This window comes from Loxodonta africana, chromosome 17 (assembly GCF_030014295.1).
Source record: "Loxodonta africana isolate mLoxAfr1 chromosome 17, mLoxAfr1.hap2, whole genome shotgun sequence".
Taxonomy (NCBI): domain Eukaryota; kingdom Metazoa; phylum Chordata; class Mammalia; order Proboscidea; family Elephantidae; genus Loxodonta; species Loxodonta africana.
In genome coordinates, this window is record NC_087358.1 from 53624713 (window position 1) to 53630925 (window position 6213).

The following is a 6213-nucleotide window of genomic DNA, read 5'->3' on the forward strand; positions in this document are numbered from 1 at the left end:
TAGGTCTTTGATCCACTTGGAGTTAGCTTTTGTGCATGGTGTGAGATATGAGTCCTGTTTCATTTTTTTGCAAATGGATATCCAGTTATGGAAGCTCCATTTGTGAAAAAGACTATCCTTTCCCCAGTTAACAGGCACTGGGCCTTTGTCAAATATCAGGTGCTCATATGTGGATGGATTTATATCTGGGTTCTCAATTCTGTTTCATTGGTATATGTGCCTGTTGTTGTACCAGTACCAGGCTGTTTTGACTACTGTGATTGTATAATAGGTTCTAAAATCAGGTAGAGTGAGGCCTCCCACTTTCTTCTACTTTTCCAGTAATGCTTTACTTATCCGGGGCTTCTTCCCCTTCCACATGAAGATTTGTTTCTCCATCACATTAAAAAATGACATTGGGATTTGGATCGGAAGTGCATTGTATGTATTTTACTATGTTAAGTCTTCCTATCCATGAGCAAGGTATTTTTTCCACTTATGTAGGTCCCTTTTGGTTTCTTGCACTAGTACCGTGTAGTTTTCTTAGGTCTTTTAAATCTTTGGTAAGATTTATTCCTAAGTATTTTATCTTCTTGGGGGCTACTGTGAATAGTATTGATTTGGTGATTTCCTCTTCGATGTTCTTTTTGTTGATGTAGAGGAATCCAAGTGATTTTTCTGTATGTTTATCATGTAACCTGAGACTCTGCCAAACTCTTCTATTAGTTTCAGTAGTTTTCTGGAGGATTCTTTAGGGTTTTCTGTGTATAAGATCATGTCATCTGCAAATAGAGATAATTTTACTTCTTCCTTGCCAATCCAGATGCCCTTTATTTCTTTGTCTAGCCTAATTGCTCTGGCTAGAACCTCTAGCACAATGCTGAATAAGAGCAGTGATAAAGGGCATCCTTGTCTGGTTCCCGTTCTCAAGGGAAATGCTTTCAGGCTCTCTCCATTTAGAATGATGTTGGCTGTTGGCTTTGTATAGATGCCTTTTATTATGTTGAGGAATTTTCCTTCAATTCCTACTTTGCTGAGAGTTTTTATCATGAATGGGTGTTGGACTTTGTCAAATGCCTTTTCTGCATCAATTGATAAGATCTTGTGGTTTTTGTCTTTTGTTTTATTTATATGGTGGATTACATTAATGGTTTTTCTAATATTAAACCAACCTTGCATGCCTGGTATAAATCCCACTTGGTCGTGGTGGATTATTATTATTATTTTTTTTTTGATATGTTGTTGAATTCTATTGGCTAGAATTTTGTTGAGGATTTTTGCATCTATATTCATGAGGGATGTAGGTCTGTAATTTTCTTTTTTTGTGGTGTCTTTACCTGGTTTTGGTATCAGGAATATGCTGGCTTCATAGCATAAGTTAGGTAGTATTCCATCTTTTTTTATGCTTTGAAATAACTTTAGTAGTAGTGGTGTTAACTCTTCTCTGAAAGTTTGGTAGAACTCTGCAGTGATGTCATCCGGGCCAGCGCTTTTTTTTGTTGGGAGTTTTTTGATTACCTTTTCAATCTCTTTTTTTGTTATGGGTCTATTTAGTTGTTCTACTTCTGATTGTGTTAGTTTAGGTAGGTAGTGTTTTTCTAGGAATTCATGCATTTCTTCTAGGTTTGCAAATTTGTTAGAGTACAATTTTTCATAATAATCTGATATGATTCTTTTAATTTTAGTTGGGTCTGTTGTTATATGGCCCATCTCGTTTCTTATTCAGATTATTTGTTTCCTTACCTGTATTTCTTTAGTCAGTCTCGCCAATGGTTTATTAATTTTGTTAATTTTTTTCAAAGAACCACCTTTTGGCTTTGTTAATTCTTTCAATTGTTTTTCTGTTCTCCAATTCATTTAGTTCAGCTCTAATTTTTATTATTTGTTTTCTTCGGGTGCCTGATGGATTCTTTTGTTGCTCACTTTCTATTTGTTCAAGGTGTAGGGACAGTTCTCTGATTTTTGGCTCTTTCTTCTTTATGTATGTGTGCATTTATCGATATAAATCGACCTCTGAGCACTGCTTTTGCTGTGTCCCAGAGGTTTTGATAGGAAGTGTTTTCATTCTCGTTGCATTCTATGCATTTCTTTATTCCCTCCTTAATGTCTTCTATAGCCCAGTCTTTTTTCAGCAGGGTATTGTCCAGTTTCCAAGTATTTGATTTCTTTTCCCTGATTTTTCTGTTATTGACTTCCACTTTTATGGCCTTGTCGTCTGAGACGATGCTTTGTAATATTTTGATGTTTTGGATTCTGCAAAGGTTTGTTTTATGACCTAATGTGTGGTGTATTCTAGAGAATGTTCCATGTGCACTAGAAAAAAAGTACACCTTGCAGCTGTTGGGTGGAGTTCTGCATAAGTCTATGAGGTCAAGTTGGTTGATTGTAGCAATTAGGTCTTCTATGTTTCTATTGAGCTTTTTACTGGAAGTACTATCCTTCTCCAAAGTGGTGTGTTGAAGTCTCCTACTATAATTGTGGAGGTGCCTATTTCACTTTTCAGTTCTGTTAAAGTTTGTTTTATGTATCTTGCAGCCCTGTCATTGGGTGCATAAATGTTTAATATGGTTATATCTTCCTGGTCAATTGTCCCTTTAATCATTATGTAGTGTCTTTCTTCATCCTTTGTGGTGGATTTAACTTTAAAGTCTATTGTGTCAGAAATTAATATTGCTACTCCTGCTCTTTTTTGATTGTTCTCTGCTTGATATATTTTTTTCCATCCTTTGAGTTTTAGTTTGTTTGTGTCTCTAAGTCTAAGGTGTGTCTCCTGTAGGCAGCATATAGACGGATCGTGTTTCTTTATCCAGTCTGAGACTCTCTGTCTCTTTATTGGTGCATTTAGTCCAGTTACATTCAGCGTAATTATAGATAAGTATGTGCTTAGTGCTGTCGTTTTGATGCTTTTTTTTGTGTGTTGTTGGCAAGTTCATTTTTCCACTTATTTTTTGTGCTGAGAAGTTTTTCTTTGTAAATTGTGTGTTCCTCATTTTCATAGGAGTTGAATTTATGTTTGCTGAGTCATTATGTTTTTCTTTTGAGTTATGGAATTGTTAGACCTCTTTGTGGTTATTTTAATATTTACCTCTATTTTTCTAAGTAAAAACCTAACTTGTATCATCCTATATCGCCTTGTTTTCCTCTCCATATGGAAGTTCTATGCCTCCTGTATTTAGTCCCTCTTTTTGATCATTGTGATCTTTTACATAATGACTTCAATGATTCCCTGTTTTGAGCATTTTTTTTCTTTTCAAAATTAATCTTAATTTGTTTCTGTGATTTCCCTATTTGAGTTGCTATCAGGATGTTCTGTTCTGTGACCTCGTGTTGTGTTGATATCTGATATTATTGATTTTCTGACCAGAGAATTTCCTTTAGTAATTCTTGCAGCTTTGGTTTGGTTTTTGCAAATTCTCTCAGCTTGTATTTATCTGTAAATGTTTTAATTTTGCCTTCATATTTGAGAGAGAGTTTTGCTGGATATATGATCCTTGGCTGGCAGTTATTCTCCTTCAGTGCTCTATATATGTCATCCCATTGCCTTCTTGACTGCATGGTTTCTTCTGAGTAGTCTGAACTTATTGATTCTCCTTTGTAGGAGACCTTTCTTTTATCCCTGGCTGCTTTTAAAATTTTCTCTTTGTCTTTGGTTTTGGCAAGTTTGATGATAATATGTCTTGGTGATTTTCTTTTTGGATCAATCTTAAATGGGGTTCGATGAGCATCTTGGATAGATATCCTTTTGTCTTTCATGATGTCAGGGAAGTTTTCTGCTAACAGATCTTCAACTATTCTCTCTGTATTTTCTGTTATCCCTCCATGTTCTGGAACTCCAATCACACACAAGTTATCCTTCTTGATAGAGTCCCACATGATTCTTAGGGCTTCTTCATTTTTTTTAACTCTTTATCTGATTTTTCTTCAACTATATTGGTGTCAATTGCCTTATCTGCCATCTCCCCCAATCCACACTCCAATTGCTCGATTCTGCTCCTCTGACTTCTTTTGAGTTGTCTAATTCTGTAATTTTACTGTTAATCATTTGGATTTCTGAATGCTGTCTCTCTATGGATTCTTGCAGTTTATTAATTTTTCCACTATGTTCTTGAATAATCTTTTTGATTTCTTCCACTGCTTTATCAGTGTGTTCCGTGGCTTTTTCTGTAGATTGCCTTATTTCATTTTTGAGGTCATCTCTGATGTCTTGAAGCATTCTGCAAATTAGTTTTTCATATTCTGCATCTGGCAATTCTCGGATCATATCTTCATTTGGGAAAGATTTTGATTCTTTAATTTGGGGAGTTTAGAAGCAATCATGGTCTGCTTCTTTATGTGATTTGATATCAACTGCTGTCTCCAAGCCATCTATAAGATAATGTAATCATTTATTTTATATTTGCTCACTGAGTCTTATCTTGTTTTGTTTTCTTTCAGTATACGTAGATGGCCTAGTAGATTGCACTGTCTTGATTGTTGTATCCTTTGAATAACTTATGTCTTATTACCAGCTGGTTTAGGCTGTTACCAGATACATAAGCCTAAGAGTCCATTCACTATTCTTTAATAGAATCTGATTTTGGGCAACGAAGTGTGTGGTATAGATTGTCACCTGTTAATTTAGAGGAGTAGTGGTGATAGTTGTGTGCACCAGATTCTAGTAGTAGCAGGGAGTCACACTCCAGGGGGGACAGGATGCTGACAGCCTTCCCCCAAGTGCCAGTGAGGTAGGTGTGTCTCTATTCATAAAGCACTTTGGTTGGTGGGCTCTGCAGCTGTACCTTAGGCACCGAATGCATGTACCTCTACAGATTGGTAGGTGTCACTATCCTCAGACCCCTTTGGCAGGAGGCTAGGTGGTTTGGATGGAGCTTCAGCCCTCAGTTCCCCATTGTGGGTCAGTGAGGGCTCTGTTTAATAGGTAGAGATATCAGACCTGTAAAACTTGTCTTTCCAGCAACCTGCTAAAACAATTACAGTCAGATCACTACCAGAATTGTTTTTCATTATAATAGCCACCTTGTTCCCTGTAGGGATGAAAGCCCAAGACTGTGGATCTCATATGCTTGGCTGGAGCTGGTTCTGTATTTTTATTCCAATTTCAGGAAGTCAGGGAAGGATTTTTGGTCCCCGGGTTTTTAGTAGCTGCTTCTCTCAGGCCAGGAGAATGGGTTAGGAAAAGAAAAAAAAAAAAAAACACAGAGCACTTCACTCCCGGGCCCAGGATATTCCAATGTTAATGAAGCCGCCTGGGAAGGGAGGGGAGGGATCAGATAGATAGGAGAGAGTAGTACCCAGGAATATAGACAAAGTTACTTATCTTGCTTGGAGATGACTTTTTTATCGGAGATTCCTGTGGGACGTGTAGCCTGTGTGTGCTGGCTGGGTTGAGATTGCCCCCGAAGGTCAGGCCAGCATCCTGTGCTTGTGCTGTCTCAGAAGCTATGGTCGGCCCCTCTGCTCCCAGTCCAAAGTCCAGCACCAAGGTTCCCTGGCTGGGACGCCACACTCCAGGCTCCAAAACCAGTCGCTGCCTCCCGGTGACTTCTCCTCCTGTCAGCTGTCGCTGCACTGCCTGCATGCACTGGCGGAGCTTCCCCCAAGGTCACTTCAGGGGGCTAGGGCTGCATCCTGTGTTTGCACCATCTCAGCAAGCCATGCTCAGCTCCCCTGCGCACAGTTCAAAGCCCGGCACCAAGGTTTTCTGACTAGGACACTGGCTCCAGGCTCCGAAAACAGTGGCTCCTTCTCCATGGTTGCTCGTTCTCTCATCAGCCCCGTCAGTGTGCAGCCTGTTTGCGCTGGCTGAGTCTCTACCGAGGTTACCCCAGGGGGCTAGGGGTTAGGGCTATGTCCCTTGCCTGCCCCGCCTCAGCAAGCCACAATCAGCCCCACCACTTGGCACCAGGGAACCGCGAGGGCTCAAGGCTGTGGTGCTGGACACTGGTTCCAGAGGCTGTTGTTGATTCAGGAGAGAGCTTTTCGCTCACCTGTCACTCAGGTCAACTCTTTAGATCTGTGTTTGATGGTCAGAGTTCATAGATTGTCATGTATGTGATCGATTCACTTGTTTTTCCGAGTCTTTGTTGCAAGAGGGATCCACCGTAGCTTCTACCTAGTCAGCCATCTTGGCCTCGCCTCTGTCGGCCTTTTTAAAAAACTCGCTTTTGATCGTATTAACTCTTTCAAGTGTTTTTCTCTTTCATTTATTTCTGCTTTAATTTTTATTTTTATATT